The sequence below is a fragment of the Suncus etruscus genome, chromosome 17 (genome assembly GCF_024139225.1).
Source record: "Suncus etruscus isolate mSunEtr1 chromosome 17, mSunEtr1.pri.cur, whole genome shotgun sequence".
Taxonomy (NCBI): Eukaryota; Metazoa; Chordata; class Mammalia; order Eulipotyphla; family Soricidae; genus Suncus; species Suncus etruscus.
In genome coordinates this window covers 17,215,872-17,234,054 of record NC_064864.1, presented here as the reverse complement: position 1 = coordinate 17,234,054, position 18,183 = coordinate 17,215,872, and the positions used below count along the sequence as shown (strand labels likewise).

The window sequence follows — 18,183 nt, the reverse complement described above, 5'->3', positions numbered from 1 at the left end:
AATTATATTTGTAATCAAGGTGTTTAAATATATTAATAAAAATTCAATATATTAATAAAAATTTTCATGTATAACTTGTTATAGTGTCGGTCCCTTGATTCTATTGTCATTGACTTTGGTTTGGGTATTTAGGGCTGACCATTTTTAATTTCCACTGAATGCTCCTGAGATTACTTAGCCCATGATCTCATCCACTTGAATTTTTCTCTTCTCAATGTGTAAAAAGACAAAAATAAGAGGCAGAAGAAGATAATTCATCTTCTATTGTTCTGTAAAATAAAAAGGCAAGATTCCCTCTCTAGAAGCTATGAATATAAATGAAATTAAAGGAAGAATAAAGCAAAAGAAAGAAAATAAATAAATAGTAAAATAAAGTCTAAATATAGGAGGGCAGATGTGGCAAATAGTTTTTTGTTTGTTTTGTTTTATGTTTATTTTTAGATCATAGTTTGTATTTCCATCTTTCTGAGGAGCCGTTAAACAGGATCCCCACCACCACCCCATACAGACGCCCAAGGAAGAGTCCCACCAGAACATGGCTAAGCAGGCTGTGACTCAAAGGTTCTCTGAGATTGACATGTTTTTGTTAAGCTCCAGAAGATAGCTAGTAGGGCACATTTTTCCATGTATTCATCAAAGTGCATTGCTGTCCTGTGTTTGAATATTCCAGAATTGGGGCTGGAGCAATAATAGTACATTGGGAAGGGCATTTGCCTAGGTTTGATCTCTAGCATCCAATATCATCCCCCAAATACTAGGAGTGATTCCTGAGTGCAGAACCAGAAGTAACCCCTGAGCATCCCAGAAACTTGAAACTCCTATTTGCCCAAGGGAAACTAGACTTTGGCAGTTGATAGGTCTTGTTTTTGGGGCCACACCTTCACATGCTCAGGGCTTGAAGGACCCGTAGGCAGTGTCAGGGATCAAAGAAAGCCAGCCACCTTTAAGGCAAGCCCATTGGAATATCTCTTTGGCTCTTTTACCTTAACACTTGAATGGAGTTTAGAAAAGTCAAGATAATCACCTATCCACTGCTGAGTTTTGAGGACACTCTAAGCTTGAGGGCGGAGGGGCCAGAGAGATAGCATGGAGGTAGGCTGTTTGCCTTGCATGCAGAAGGATGGTGGTTCGAATCCCAGCAGCCCATATGGTCCCCCAAGCCTGCTAGGAGCAATTTCTGTGTATAGAGCCATGAGTAACCCCTGAGAACTGCCGGATGTGGTCCCCCAACAAAAACAAAAACAAAAACAAAAAAAGCCAAAAGAGCTTGAGGGGGCAAAGGCTTATGCTGCTGTTGTCCTGGGCTTAGCCCCTCATCAACACTTCTAGATAAAAAAAAAAAAAAACACCCCATTTGCAAGATGAGATCAGCACAGGGCCAAGGTTTTTGTTGTCCCATGGCAACAGAAAGCCTTTCTGGGTGAGGACAGGAAAGGAGAGGGAGGAAGCCTTCTTGTGAGAGCAAGTCTCCAGTCCTCACCAGCACCTTTGCTGTTCCAGCCTAATCCACACACTAAGATCATTATGGACAGGACTCACAAGTTCAAAGGGCTTCCATTATTTCTGCCCAGCTGACCATGAGTTTATTTCTCTCAAGCCCATTAGGGAACATCTGGTTGACAGACCCCTTTTTTGCACACACTGGGGGTAGAGCAATGCTGATCAGTACTAAATGGCAGTGCAGACTGGAGAGAGAGGAAGTGGTCTGGAGAAAGTACAATGAGTATGCATTTGCCTTTCACAAGGTGACCAGAATTAGATTCTGTGGAGTCCACTAGGAATGAGCACAAAGCCAGGAGTGAGTCCTGAGCACCAAGGGGTATGACTCAAACTACACAAACCGAAAATATCCAAAAAGGTGGGCGAGAGGATGTGAGACAAAACCTCACTATTCTCTGGAGGAATACACCATTCATGGCGGTTGAGAGGCCAGGAGATGCTCTCAAGTAGGTCCCTGTGGAACAGACCGAAATGAAAGGGCACACTCAATCCTGGGAAGGTGGAGAGGTGACACATGTCCTCAACAGACTAGAAAGAAATGGCACCCACCTAGAGATCCAGGGACAACCTCATGCAAGATAGAGGCCCACAATTGAAGGGATTCCCTTGAGGGCTGGTCAAAGCACAGTACTACTGGAGGTTGGGCGATGCAGCACCCAGATGCCCTTTCGGGGTAAAGACCTGAGGCCTGTGAGGCTTATACACTAGGAGGCCACCCCAAAGGCCCAACCCTCTTTGGAACCACCTTCCCTCCCTTTCGAAGCGTTGAGGATGGCAGGGCAGATCCTGGGCATGCTGTCCAAGAGCCAAACTCTTGAGATCCAAGGAGAGAATGAAGCGGGAGTTGCCAGTGTTGGGGTACACGGTCATTTCAATGATCTCCTCTTTCTCTACACTCCACGAAGATCAGATTTAAACTTTTTTGTTTGGTTTTGGTTTTGGACCACACCTGGTGACAATCAGAGGTCATTCCTGGCGCCTGTGCTCAGAAATCGCTTCTGGCTTGGGGGAAAATATAGGACACCTGGGAATCGAACAATAGTCTGCTCTAGGTCAGTGAGTGCAAGGCATTGACCTACTGGTTGTGTCACTGCTCCAGCCTCTTCTTTATACTTCTTGAATAGCCCCTTAAGGATAATGGACTTGAGACTCTCGTTCCATACTTTACTCCATTTCAGAAGAGACTGTGGTAGGTTTGGGGGCACGTATATGACTACTTCTGTTGAGTGTGTTTTTAAACTCCTGAAGGAATACCAAGTTACCTTTAGGTCAAGTTGTTGCACTTTCATTTCTTCAAGGGTCATAGGGACCTACCCTGGCACAAATTTGTGCCAAAATAGTATTACGACTGGTTGATTTTTCTGGTGCTGGTACAGTGAACTGTGCCAGTTCTGAGGTTGGGATCTGGGTTCAGGTTGGACAGTCGATATCCAATCACCTGAGGTCTGAGTCATGTCCCCATTAAAAATGTTTAGAGTAGATGGAGTCCCTATATTAGAAAATTTGAGTTCTTATTCATATTATACGAGAACTTCCTTCTATACACAAATTTCTCCATTTTAGTGTACCTATGCAAAGAGGAATGATGCCATATTATATTGTTGATGTATTTGGTTGTAAAAATGATAGCTATACAGTCTCTGTGCCCTATTTTTTTGACTTGATATCTTATTCCAAGCAAGACTTTTCTACCAGAATTTCTTATTAAGCAGAACCCCACAAGCAAAAAAAAAAAAAAATGGGGAATGGAGGGGATAAAGGAGACTACCTCTACAAATCTATATAAACACACTAAAAGTTCTAACTTTTAACTAAATACACATTCAAAGAAATGGAGATATTCCTATCAAGTCTTCTGTGATAGTCTGCAGGGGGATTTTATGTGTGTGATGTGTGTGTGTGTGAGAATAAGATCAGATGAAAGGGATATTTTTGTCCCATACCATGGTCTTGTGGAGTCTGAAAATGATTTGCAGCAATAAAGATCAGGTAGTATCCTCCAATTGGGGGTCCCTCTGAAGCTGAATCTGGTAGCAAACAATAGTCCACAATGAGGGTAGTTGGGAGAACAAGAGCCACATAGTATGAGTCAGCAGGAGCAGTGGCTGCTGCTTCCTTCTGGAGTGACAGATGGGGGCCCTGAGAGGGTTCCTTTCTCTTTAGGAGCTGACTGGCAGCTTACTGGGACAGGGAGACAGTCTCGGTTCCTTGATTGTTAAGACTTGTGGGTGAAAAGGTTTAATTGGGGAGAGTTAAGGGATCAGACTGAGAACATGAAAGGATAAAAAAATATTTGCAAGTGGAGAACTGGAATTGGAAAGGAGGGATTAAATAAAACAGAGCCTATATATTTAGGCAGGAGTTATTTAAAATACAGATTAGACAAACATAGAGGAGTCCACTACATACACACTCACACCCAATTACAGACATGAGAGATATTCATAGGTTGTACTTGGATGCCTTATGGGATGGGTCAGAATACTTAAAATTTTTTTCCCTCAGGGCCTCACAGTAGCACAGAGATAATGCTTTTGCCTTTCATGTTGCAGATCCAGGATGGACCTCAGTTCAATTCCCAGCTTCCTATATGGTCTCCCCCAAGCCAGGAGCAATTTCTCAGCACATACCCAGGAGTAACCCCTGAGCATCACCGGGTGTGGCCCAAAAACAAAACAAAACAAGTTATTTTTCTCTTTTCGGGGGCAGAGGTAGAGGTTTACGGAGGAACTCAAACATGGTACCAATAGCCATTCAAGCTGACTCCGGGCTGACTGTGTTGACAGTAAAATGAGAATTCATATAAAGTACAAAGCTAAACAACCAAGGAGAAAACTCAGACAACACAGAAAAGTACAGAAATTTGACTTGTAAGCTCTTTGCTTTAACCCCAAGGACAGGAATGATAAAAAATTCTATTCTTAATTTTTAAAATATTACAAAATATAAAAATTGTGCTTTAAAATTGTCTTTGAAAAATATATATTGTACAAAACATTTTAGCAATTTTCATAATTCTACTTGTTCCTAGAAAGTATATTTGAAAATCAAATCCCAGTTTGTATTTTGGGAAAGTGAGAAAGATCTGAATGGCACTTTTAGATTGATAGGGCACTGACTGAATAGAAAACAAGGAACTAATCAGCGCTCTGTTCAAAATTGCTAGTTAAGTGTGCAAATCCCCAGTACCAAACCATAGCTTTTCTTTTGAACACACACACAACAACAACAACAACAACCCAATTCATCTTCTTCCCTCTTACCCCAAGAGAACTGAATTTTAAAGTTCCAACAAGCTTCAGACAACTACAAACTGGAGCCCATGAATTCCATTGAGACTTGGTTCTATAACTGAGAGGCTGAATATATAATTTAGAGGCTGAATGGGACAGAAAGGTGAGAAGAGGCCTCACCTGATCAAGGCAAGCATGGCCTGTTTCCGGGTCAGTCCACAGCTGTCTCCATGGCTCCCTCCATTGTCCCTCTATGATGGTCTTTGACTGCCTGGAAGCCAGATTCAGCCACTGGGCAGACACCAGATGTGGCACCAGGTCTATGACTAACAGGTGTCTGTGTATACCTCTGTCTGCAGTTATGATCTATCCTGCCAACTTGAGCCCAGGCCACAGGGAAATGGCACATCGGCCTCGCATTATAGAATCATTGATCTTGACCGTTAACAAATATCACCATTACAGTGGTACCTCTTCACTATCTAGCACCTATGTATCTAAGTTGCCTTTTAATTGTTATTTAATGCTGTTTGTTTGCAGTCTGGAAGTTTTTCATTTTTATTTTCTATTATTCAACTATTATCTGTTGTCATCAGATTAAGTCTTCTCCTTTCTTTTGAACTCAGAAGACACAAGGGTTGTTTGAAGGTTGGGTTCCTCTTATGCTTGTATTTGTGTCAGGAGACTTGCAGATCTAGTAGGAGGGACAAGGGGAAATGTCACAGGTCTCTGATTGGACAGTCCTTGGGTGCCACACTGCCAGAAGAGTAGACACTGAATCCTTAATCCTCCTTTATATTTTTATTATCATATCATTATTATATTTGTTTATGGGCTTACCTGGCAGTGATCGCATTTTACTACTGGCCTGCACTCAGAAATCACGGCTTACAGGCTCAGGAAACTCTATGAGATGCCAAGAATGAAATCGGTTCCACAGGGCAAAGAATCATCCTACCAGCTGGGCTATCTTTCTGGCCCTCAGCTTGTGTTTAGATATTTAATGCAGATGTCCCATAACCTCTCACTGGGACATATCTTATAAGCTATATATTCTGGGAGTGGTTAGCATTTTGATTTTAAATCAAAATTACTGAGACAATCCCCATATTTGCTATTTCTTCTAAAGTTCCATTGCCTATAAACCTGGAATATCTACTTTGCAATGTTTCTAAGGGGTTGGAATTCCTGGGAAAATCCCCTACTGGTTCACAGGACTTTCCCTGACTGTGTGTCCCTCCTTCCCACACAGACTGCACATAGATCAGGTCTGTGTGCTTTGAAGGCCTGAGGTATGCTGAGTGTGAAAGCAGGATCCATTAACTCTCTGGCCAGTTTGCCATGGCCAGAAGTCATACCAACAAGGATCCTCTTCACACACTTTCCAGTCATTTTCCCTTGGCTGCCCTTAGCCATCCCCAGGAGAACCTGCAAGGGTTCATGCATAGGTGAGTGTGTCCTCTGGGTGATGCCTCTCCTGGCCTTTAACGGAGGAATTTCAGGCATCTGAGGCTCCTCCAACCTTGCTCCTCCCCAGCTCGAAGAATCCCTATTCAGATTCCTTGGTCCAACGCTATAGGAGATCCTGAAAGCCTGTGAGAACCCACTGGATCAGGATCCCCAGAGCCTGTACACAGGCCAACGTCTGTGGAAACAAACAGGCTTGTGCCTCACTTGGAACAGCTGGAGTCCAGGAAGGCAGAGCCACAGTGTAAGGAGCCTGCCCTGGACCTAGACCAGGGAGGAGGCAGGGCTGGCTTTCTGTCCTCTTGGGCTCTTTCCTGCAAGGGCACCTGGACACCAGTCCTGAGTCCCTGGCTCATATCATGTTGCTTTTGCTCTTGTGCCTCCTACTGAGCCTCTCAGACTCCCAGTCTTTGCTGAGAAGACCACGATTAAGGACCCCTCAAGAACACCAGGTCAGATGTGCTGCTAGACCCCATGAGGACTAGGGGTCTAGAAGAACTAGAAGTCTCAGGGTATTTCGGGATTGCAGCAAAGCTTTAGCACCACAACTGAAACAGGAGAGCCAGTTGCAGATTTTCGGACACCTGCAGCATCAACTGCAGAATTGGGAAATGCACACTGAGCAGGGGAGAGGGAGCTGGCTCCAGGTGCAGAGCCTGCCTGTGCCTAGAAAGAGGGGAGAAGCAAGGAGTCCATCTTCCTGGCCTTTCCTCACAAGCTGCTGTATAAGCATTTTACTTGGATGGACTCAGTGAGCACAAGGTTCTGGGTGGGGCTGCATGGGCCTCCCTCCACTAAGCCCTGAGTTTCCTCCACAGGCCTCCTGCCTTCCAGGTTCACTTGTATCCTCAACCATTCTACCACCAGCTGCTCCCTAGGCTCTCAGAGAGATAGAATAGGCTTGACAGAACTGAACACAGAGGCCCTCAGAAAAGCAGAATAAGCCATAAGAGGGACACTCATGCAGCCAGATGTTAGGGGACAAACAATTCCCTGCTTCCCATCCATCTACCAGGAGTCAGGGCAGCTTCAGTCCCTAGAAGCTGCCTGGTGGAGACACTACTAACAGGGTGTGTCTCTTAATGGGGTGGAACAGAAGGGTCAGGAAGGGTGGGGGCTCCCTGAGGTGAAGGGTATGGGCCGCCCTCGAGAAGTTGAGTCACTCAAAGGCATGGAGGGGACAGTGCAAATACAACTCTGATCACTGTCAACTCTCAAGTTCAATTGGGTGTGCACACTCAGGGAGCAGGAATTCAGCCACTTTCACATGGGGGTTCTGAACCAGCAGCTCCACTTGTGTATCCTCAGGAGATTATACTGGGCTGTGGCCTGAACACTGCAAGGGATTAGGCATCTGTCAAAGGAAAGAGAACAGAGACTATAGGGCCCCCACTGTACAGGCAGAGGTAGCCCCAAATAATAAAATGACTAAAACTGTCATCACTACCTGCATTGGAGACATGATGAGCACTCTCCAGGACAGGGCTTGGAGACTAGAATATTGGCTCAATGTAGCCAAGGTGTGTCATGGATCCCTGGGGACCCGCACTGAAGTCTGCATTCTGATGTCAGAGTGAACCCCTGGACTCAAGCTGGCATGGTCTCTGGGCCCTTCCATTGAGGGCCTCCCTGGGTTTGAACCACTGGTCACCATTTCATGCTTGTTTCCAGGGTGGTGCAGAAGTCTTCCTTCCAGTGCTGAGGTGGCTAGTGATGAGGCCCAGGAACCCCATTGCTCCTGCCCCATCTTAGAAGGGTGTCAGTCATTGAGGTGAAGGATGCTAGGCAGGGCTCCAGATCCCAACTCACGGTTCTGCCTCTTCTCAGGAATGCAAGAAATTGAATGACCTCTCTTCTGCACATGCAATCCTCTGTGCACTCACGAGTTCCTCACTTGGCAGACTGAAAACACTTGGAACCAAGTCTCCAAGTCTGACTCTGAAGGTAGAGTAGAGGCAGGAAACAGACTTGAGGTCACAGGGAATAGGGAACCTTTGCATCCCATAGCATCATTTCTTTGAAAATGATCTTATAATGAGACCAAAAGATTCACTGAAAATTTTAGCTACACGGGAGAAGTGGAATTCTTGAGGGGGAATGAGGGTTTTGCACTCTTAGCTGAGGACTTTATAAGGTCACATGGCAGCCACTCTCCCAGGTAGTGTTGGGGATCTGTGATGATCTGGGGGTTCTGGCTTCCTTGGAAAGAGAAGGATCTGGGGACACATGAGTAAAGAATGTTTGAATTTAATGACTGTTTCTAATACTGCCAGGAGTTAGGAACAAATATCCATTTAAACTAGGTTGCTTCCCATCAAAAACAGGAATTTAAACAAATAAGAGTAGAGCTACTAAAACCTTCAAATATTAGCAATGTGTGTCCAATACCTCTTTATTTCTTTTGAACATGTCTCTTCACTTGATTCCAATTTCATGCCCTAGAAACTCCCCATATTGTATATATTAATAGTTAAATTATTTGCTTGCCCTATTTTGATCAGAATATTTAAGTACAACTAGCCCAGGTCTTTAACTAGATTTCCATTCAACAAGCCTAATCTACTCAGGTTTTTATTGTAAAATAAATATTTTTGGTTCTGGAGTGACAGTTAAGTAGGTAGAGGTTCAAGTTCTTTACACATGACCATCACTTGCTTGGCACATGACCATTCTATTTTCAATCACTCATATCACAAATGGTTCTCTGAATCCTCCAAGAGTATGTCCTGAGCACAGAACCAGGAGTAAGCCCTGAACACCAGTGGGGATGGTGCCCAAACCCCAAACCAATAAGTACCTCAGATATTACCTCAGAAAGCAGTGTCAAATCAAGTGACTAGATTTCAGAAAATAACCAATGCCCCCCATTTCCAAGACTGGCATTCTACCTCTCTCATTCCCATAACTGTCATGATAGTTGTTCGTGTAGGCATTGGTGATAGGAAATTTACACTGGTGTAGGGGGTCTACTTTTTATGACTGAAATCCAATTACAAACATGTTTGTAATATGGTGCTTAAATAAAAATATTATTTCTCAAAGAAATAATTTCCGAAAAATATTTTTAGAAAATAAAATACTTCTACTGAAGTAGCACTTACTGAAGAAATAGCTTCACTGCAATCAGCTCAGATGACCAGGCTGAACAGGAACTTGCTTTAGAACACTGGCCCCCTTATATGCTACATGTTCCTCCTTGGTCACAGCTAGAAAAAAATAACCCAGAATGACACACACAAGTTTATAGGTTTTTAACCCTTGTCTCTCATGTGCTCTGGTGCTTAACATTATGGCACTAGAGTCCCCTGCTGTCAAATGTGACAGTGTAACAGGACAAGGAGTTCTTTGGGGGTTGTTAAAGTGTATTCTCAGAGAAGGAATAGTATGTCATAAACTTTGCAGCTATGCTCTACTCAACAGTCGTTATCTGCTCCATTCTTGCCTGCCCTTTTCCCTTGCACATGAAACACTGCTTAGAATAATGATGTGGGAAAAAAAGGAGCTTACCAGGAATTAGACTTATCTATATAGCTACCATTATGAGACATAACAGTACTATCAAATGTTTGAAAAGGAAGAACCATTTATTTTAGTCATTGGATGGTTACATTACAGGTTTCTAATAGTTAAGCTCTTTAGCACAGTACTTACAACAATATCCTCTTTAACAAAATTGGAAAGAATGTAGATCACAAAGAACTGAAGAAGAAAACAACAGTCGAAAATTGTTTCTGTCATCTCCTATGGGAATTGAGGTCAACTTTTTCCCAATAAAGTCTTTGTCATTGGAATAAGACTGGGGTGCCTTGGGATTGTCAGGGAGGGAATGTCTACACTAATTTTTATTTGCTACTCATCTCCAAGTGAAGAATATCAATTTTCTCACCCCTCATTCTCATTCCTCTTTTATACAAGAAGTTTTGTTATAAAGCCCTCTGACTAGCTGTGAAATGGGTGAAAAGAAAACCATGCCATATACTTAGCAAAGGTTACATCTTGAAAATCAAGAGCTCTAGAGACAAGATGTAGGCTTCGAAATGCCAAAAGTTGTGGATTTCATTTTGATACATGCTAATTCATAAATTACTGTTGGGGTATCCTTGGAGAATTTCAAGGACCCTAACTCTTCGTTATTTATTTGGGAGCAGCCAAGTCCAATATGCTCAGGTACTTGCTTGCAGCTCAGAACTTGATTGCTCTCAGAAGTGCTTGGTAGTTCATGTGTTCCAGGGATAGAACCTGAGACTCTGGTATGAAGAGCATGAACTTAGGTTGCTGAGTTTTCTCTGGCTAGTTTTTTGATGTATTAAAATACTATGGTGTCATCTTGTTTGAAAACACGTTCTATGACATTTACTTTTTAACATATTAAAAATAAATAAGAGAAGGCTTCAAACTCTGTTATTGAATTAAATACAAACAGAAAAGATTTCTATTTTGTCTGCTTCACTAGTTTCTGTGACTCAATGCATTCTTGTTATGAGCTTCACACAGTTAAAAACTTACCTACTTTATTCTTTTACCATTTGCTTCCTACTTATACCTATTTTGGCAAACTCACTGTCTTGATATTTTGTCCAATCAAAGAAGTTCACCTAGAAAATGACTCTAAATTATAGTACTCTTACAGGCAGTTGGTCTCACATATCATTCACTTTGTAGTAATTATGTCCCACAGAACATCCACTGTAGCTAAAGGACCAGATATTCTCCATCCTCAACACAATTTCTGTATCAGTCAGCTTTTATTATGTGCACATTTATTTCTAGTTCTTACCATATTCCCATGTCCTAACAGATAATATACATCTGTAGAACTGTGGTAAGTTGGCTTTCTCAAGGTCATGATCAGAATTCATCTGAATCCTGACCTACTTACTACTGAAACTTTAGCTTTGATAATTAATTACTCCTAATTGATAATTAATTGTCCTAACTTACTCATTCTTTGCTCAATTTAATCAACATGTGCTTGTAATTTAGTTTTTTGTTCGAGGGCTCCGAAGTACTGCTTAAAAGACACTCCGGCTATTCTCATTCAACCAGGCCATGTTCATTGCAATAATCTGAGGATGAGCTGCTGTCCCAACCTTGTGGTTCCAGTGTAGGGGATTACCTGAAATTCCTCCAGTGATACCCAATGATTTTAAGGACATTTCCAGTGGTGTTTAGGGGCTGTAGCCTCAGGCAACAGAATATAATTCATCTATGGTTCTTTAAAATAAAAAGGCAGGAGCCACTCTCCAAAAGCTATAAATATAAATTAAAAGAAGAAAAAAAGAAAGAGGAAGAAGATATATTAAATAAATAAACAGAGAAAATAAAATAAAGTGTAAAAATAGGGGGTAGATGTGGCAAGTTGTTTTTTTGTCTGTTTGTTTTTGAGCTCACGGTCTGTATTTCCATCTTCTTGGGGTGTGCTTAGCAGATAATCCCCACCACATCCCATAAAGAAGCCAATGGAAGAATACCCATCAAAACATGGGCTAAGAAGGCTGTAACACACAGTTTCTCTGAGATTGATATATTTTTGTTAAGCTCCAGAAGGTAGCTCTCAGGGAACATTTTTCCATGCAGCTATCAAAGTTTGTTGCTGTCCTGTGTTTGAAACTACCAGAATTGAGGCAGGAGCAATAATAGTACAGTGGAAAGGGCATTCGCCTAGTTTTGATCTCTAGAATCCAGTATCAACCTCCAGACCACTAGGAGTGATTCCTGAGTGCAGAACCAGAAGAAACCCCTGACCATCCTAGAATCTTGATACTTCTCCTTGCACAAAGGAAACTAGATTTTGGCAGGTGATGGGCCTTGTATTGAGGGCATAACTGTGGATGCTTAGGGCTTAGGGACCTGTAGGCAGTCAGAGATTGGATGAAAGCCAGCCACTTTTAAGGCAAGCCCATTGAACTCTCCATTTGACTCATTTTCCTTAACACTTGAAAGGAGTTTAGGCAAAGTGAAGATAATCAGCTATCCACAGCTGAGGTGACACACAGAACTCTGTAGGTTTGATGGGGGGAAGGCTAATGCTGCTCTTGACCTGGGCTTAACCCTCATGAACACTTCTAGCCCAAAACACCCCATGAGATCAGCACAGGGCCAAAATTTTTGTTGTCCCATGGCAACAGAAAGCCTAGCTGGATGAGGCATGGAAAGCAGAGGGAGGAAGCCTTCTCTGTGAGAGCAAGTCTCCAGTCCTCAGGGCACCTTCACATCTCCAGCCTAATCCACATGCTAAGATCATGCATGGACAGGACCCACAAGTTCAAAGGGCCTCAGTTAATTCTGCCCGGTGACCATGAGTTTATTTCCCCCAAGCCCATTAGGGAACAGCTGGTTGGAAGTTAGGCCCCTTTTTCCCCCACCCCAGGGGTAGAACTGTGCTGATCAGTACTATACAATAGTGCAGGCTGGAGAGAGAGGATGTGAGCTGGAGAAAGAGCAATGTGTATGCATTTACCTTTCAGGTGATGGACCAGAAGGCGATTCTGTGGATTCCACCGGGACTGAGCACAAAGTCAGGAGTAAGTCCTGAGCACCAAGGGGTGTGACTTAAACTACCCCAACTCCCCAATGGCCAAAAAAATGAGGGAGAGGACAGGAGGCCAAATCTCCCTATTCTGTGGAGCAATCCAGCTTTCATGGGGCCGAGAAGCCAGGAGATACCCTCAAGGCTAGATCCACAAGTAGTTCCCCATGAAACAGACCTAAATAAAAGAGAACACTCACTCCTGGAAATTGACTGGGAAGGTGGAGAGTGACACATGTCCTTAGCAGATTAGAAGGAAATGGCACCCACCTACACATCCAGAGCCACAGGCACGCAGGACAGAGGCCCGGAATTGATTGGCGTCAGTTGAGGGCTGGTCACAGCCCAGTATTTTCCGTTATTGAGCTGCTGCGCCCAGATGCCCATCTCGGGGGCGAAGCACGAGAGGCCCATGAGACGCATGCTCTCGCGGGCCTCCCCAAAGGCCCAACAGTCTTTGGAGCCCACTTCCAGCGCTCAGTGCTGGCTGCAAGCAGTGAAGCCACATGAGGCCAGCACCCGGCTGTTGCTCTCCAAGAGGTGAGAATGGCAGGACAGGTCCTGGGCACTCTGTCCAAGACGCACACTTTTGAGTTCCAAGAGGAGAATGAGGCAGGGTTGGAGGTATTGGGGTCCTAGGTCAGTGTCACTCTCTGCTCTTTCTCCAGCTCTCCTCGAAGATCTTTAAAGTTCTTGAATAGCCCCGTAAGGATAACGGATTGAGAGAGACGTCCATACTTTACAATACACCAAATACCTTCATTTTCTCTGTTCTTGTTTCAACTGTGAGCCCGAGAACCCAAGGAATCAGTCAGCTCTAAGGTATCTGGAGATATTTTCTGATTCTTAGAAATAACTATATTATTAAATAGAGAAATGATGGAAATTAAAGTAGTTTATAAAAAAAATAGCTGAACATAGTTATGCACAGAATACAGCAATAGAGGTATTTTGGCATTAGTGATTTTCATGGAGGTAATCTTAGGGACCAGTGACATCCCAAAATGCTGAACTCGACATGACTAAAGGTACTGGCCATCTCAGCTGTGGCAAAAGGGAGCGTCTGTGTCCGGAAGGACTGTGTATCTGTGAGGCTTTTGACCCTAGAATCACAGCCAAGCGCTAAAGACCCTTTGACTTCCTGGCCAGCCCACTAGATTGTCTTTGTAGATTTCTTAGCCTGTCACAATGAAGGAGTTGATGAAATGGTTCATTCAGTCTTCACCAAATAGGCAAAGGCCCAAAGCATCAGGTCACCAAGCACAGTGGGCAGTGCTCTGGAGTTATTGTGAGCAGGGTGAGGCCTTCACGGCTGGGATGATTCCCCTCTTAGACCAGGCACAATAAAGAGAGTGATATCTCATAAGACACAAGGGTTCTCTGAAGCTTGGGTCTCCCTTAAGTTGTATTCAAGCCAGGAGACTTGCAGACCTAGTAGGAGGGGAAATAGAGGGAATGTCACAGGCCTATGTTTGGACAGTTCTTAGGTCCCACCCTGCCAGAAGAATAGACAACTGAAATCCCTAATCCTTGTGTTTTATTATTATTATTATTATTATTATTATTATTATTATTATTATTATTATTTTGAATTCTGGACCATACCTGGCAGTGCTCTTGTTTCACTTCTAGTCTGTACTCAGATATCAAGCCTTGCAGGCTCAGGGGAATCTATGGGATGCCGCAAATGAATCCGGGTTCCACTGGGCAAGGAATCACCCTTCCCATTGTGCTTTCTCACTGGCCCTCTTTCTTGTGTTAAGATGTTTAGTGCAAACACTTCATGGCATCTCACTGGGACATTTTTTTCATAAGCTACAAATGGTTAGCATTTCAATTTTAAATCAGAATCACTGAGACTATCCCTCACATTTGCTATTCCTTCATAATTCCCACTGCCTGTTAACGTGGCAATCTCCTTTGCCACGTTTCTGAGGGACTGGCATTCCTGGGAAGATCCTTTACCTGTTCACAGGGTTTTCCCTGACTGTGTGTCCCTCCTTTCCACACAGATTGCACAGAGAGCAGGTCTGTGTGCTGCGGAGGCCTGCAGCATGCTGAGTGTGAAGGCAGGGCCCAGTACCACTCTGGTCAGTTTGCTGCCAACACAAATCACACCAACATGGACCCTCTCTACCTTCTTCTCAGGAATTTTCCCTTGGCTGCGCCCCTGGATGGGCTCATGCATAGGTGAGAGTGTCCAGCTGAGGTGCAGTGCCTGGCCTGGCCTGTAATGAAGAAATTCCAGGCATCTGAGGCTCCTCCACCCATGCTCCTCCCCAGCTCGTTGTATCCTTACTTGGGTTCTTAGGTCCAATCCTCCATAGAAGATTCTGAAACCCTGTGGGAGGACCCACTGGATCAGGATCCCCAGAGCCTGTACACAGACAAATATCTTTGGCATTCGAATAAAACGTGTTGTACACCTTTAATGAACTGAGGCCCAAGGAGGCAGAGCCAGAATATAAGGAGACTGCATGGGGCCTAGACCAGGGAGGAGGCAGAACTGGGCTTTCTGTTTTATCGGGGATCTTTCCTGCAAGGGCACTGGGACACCAGTCCAGAGACATGGCTCATGTAATTTTGCTCTTGCTCAAGTACTTGCAGATTTGTTCCCAACTCGCCATTGGAGACATTTCAGGAACACCATTTCAGCCTGTGCTGCTAAGAACTTAAGGTTGCAGCAAGACTTTCGCACCTTGATGGACTCAAGAGAGCAAGCAGCAGAGTTGGGGACACATGCAGCATTAACTGCAGAACTGGGAAATACACAAGGAGCTGTTTAAGGGGAAAGAGAGCAGGCTCCAGCTTTAGAGCCTTCCTGCTCCCAGAGCAAGGGGAGGAACAAGCAGTCAACCTGTGCAGACTTCCTGGCCTTCCCTTCCCAGCTGCTGGCACAGCACTTTACCTGGATGAACTCAGTAAGCACAGGGTTCCTGGCGGGAAAGTGGGCCTCCCTCCACTAAGCCCTGAATTTCATCCACAGGCCTCCTGCCCTCGAGCTTCACTTATATCCTATCCTTCAACCTTCCTACAACCAGCTCCCTTGGTTTACCCGGGTCAGAGAGCCTTGAAATGGACAGAAATGAACCTGGACAGAACTGAACACAGAGGCCCTCAGAGAGACAGAAAGCCCATCAGAAGGAGGGCCATGTGGTCATATGTTAGGGGGCCTGAGTTCCCAATGGGCAACCATTTCCTGCTTCCTATCCATCTACCAGGAGTAAGGGCAGTTTCAGTCCCTAGAAGCTGCCTTGTGGAGACACCATTAGCAGGGAGACCAAGCATATGGTGTCCCACTCCCAGCTCATGTGTGTCTTTAATGGGATGGAAGAGAGGGAACAGGAAGGATGGGGATCCCTGAGTTGAAGGGCATGGGACACCCTTCTAGAAGTTGAGTCAGTCAGGGACAAGGTGCGGACAGTGCAAAAATGACTCCAATCGCTCTGAGGTTCCAGGGGTTTCATGCTATGTACTTTTAGGTAACAGCAAATCTCGACCACTTCCGCACGGGGAGCTCCACCTGTGAATCCTGCATGGAAATCCTGGGCTCTAGCTTCTCCTGAAGGCATTCTCCCTTCCTCCTGCAGCTCTTCCAAATGTTAGTGGCCGAACACTGCCTGGGATCGAGCCTTTGCCAAAGGAAAGAGAATGAAGACTATAGGACCCCCACTGCCTGGACAGTGGGGGCCCAGTTTAATAGAAGAACTAAAAATCGTCCAAAACACTTGCATTGGAGACATGGCAAGCACTGCCCAAGACAGGTCTCGTCAACTAAAACATTGGATCAATGTAGCCAAGGTGTGTCATGAACTCCTGGGGACCCTCTCTGAAGTCTACATTCCAGTGTCGAAATGGAAGCTCCTGTTCTGAATCTCTTATGGTCCCTGAGCCCTTCCCTTGAGGGTCTCCTTGGGTTTGAGCCACTGGTCTCCATTTCCTTTTTTTGTCCTGGGTGGTGCAGAAATATTCAGTCCTTCTATTGTTGAGGTGGCAATTTCTGTATCAGCCAGCTTTTATTATGTGCACACTTATTTCTAGTTCTCAACATAATATCAGGTCCAAACAAATGACAAACTTCTGTAGGATTATGGTTGGGTGAGTTTTCTCAACAATCATGTCCAGAAATCCATTTGATGCTTAATCCTGACCTACTTACTACTTATACTTTAGCTTTGACAATAAATTACCCCATTTGTTCAACTGAATCAACATTGTGATTGTGTTTTAGTTTTTTGTTTTAGAGCTCCGATGTGGTGCTTCAGAGTTACTCCTGGCCATTCTCACCCAACTAGGCCAATGGTTACTGCAAGAGTCTAAGAATGAGATGCTGTTCGAACCTTGTGGGTTCCAGTGCTGGGGAATACCTGAATCATCCTCCAGTGATACCCAAGGGATTTTAGGACATTTCCTGTCGTACTCAGGTTTTACTCCTACCTCTATTAAGATGACTTCTGAAGGGGCCAGAGCAGTGGCACTAGAGGTAAGGTTTCTGCCACGCGAGTGCTAGTCTAGGATGGACCGTGATTCGATCCCCTGGTGTCCCATACATGGTCCTTAGAGCCAGGAGCGATTTTGGAGTGATAGCCAGGAGTAACCCCTGAGCGGGTTGGCCCCAAAAAACAAACAAACAAAATTTCACCTGCTGTTTTCTGCAGATAAATAGAGGGGTGAGGATAAAACCAAAGTAAGCCACTTGTAAGTCAGGCACCTTACCCTCTGTTTGTTTATTCAGCAATCTCCACCATGTTATGACATTTGTTCATTCCATGGTGTCTTAACCATATAGATATGGATTTAATAATGTGATTTAAAATGAAATACCTAGATCCATATTAGTTTATACAGATTTATTCATTATATTGCTCATATAATGTTTTGTGCTGAGCAATATTATAGATATATATAAGCAATGCAAATATGGGAAGAAATCAGCTGATTCATTTCTTCTGTTTTATTTTTATTTTTTTTAGACCATTGTGAAATACAAATCTCTCACAATTTTGTTTTTTGGTTTTTGACCCATACCTGATGATGTTCAGAGGTTACTCCTGGCTATGTGCTCTGAAATTGCTCCTAGCTTGTAGGACCATATGGGATGCTGGTGGATCGAACTTCCGTCCATTGTGTGTTAGCGCATGCAAGGCAGATGCCCTAACATTTGTGCTACAGCTCTGGCCCCTCTCTCACATTTTTATTTCACGTACATAGTGACTGTGTATTAGAGTCATTCCCATGGCCAGTGTTGACCCCCTTCCACTATAGTTCACAGCATGTATCTCATACCTCCACTTGTATCCCAAACCTCCAACCTTAACAAGTTTTACTACTAGTATAACAGGTCATTTTTGTGTATAGCATTGTTATAGTTTTGGTCTCTTGATTCTGTTGTTGAATTTGGGTGGGGTATTAAGGACTTGACCATTTTTTATTTCCACTCAATCTTTATGAGAC

General features: G+C 44.0%; 1 pseudogene; it reads right to left on the bottom strand.

Moving 5' to 3' along the window:
- Window positions 1-6,707: 6,707 nt before the first annotated feature.
- Window positions 6,708-14,853, bottom strand: LOC125995022 (E3 ubiquitin-protein ligase TRIM7-like; annotated as a pseudogene).
- Between the last annotated feature and the right edge of the window lie 3,330 nt (window positions 14,854-18,183).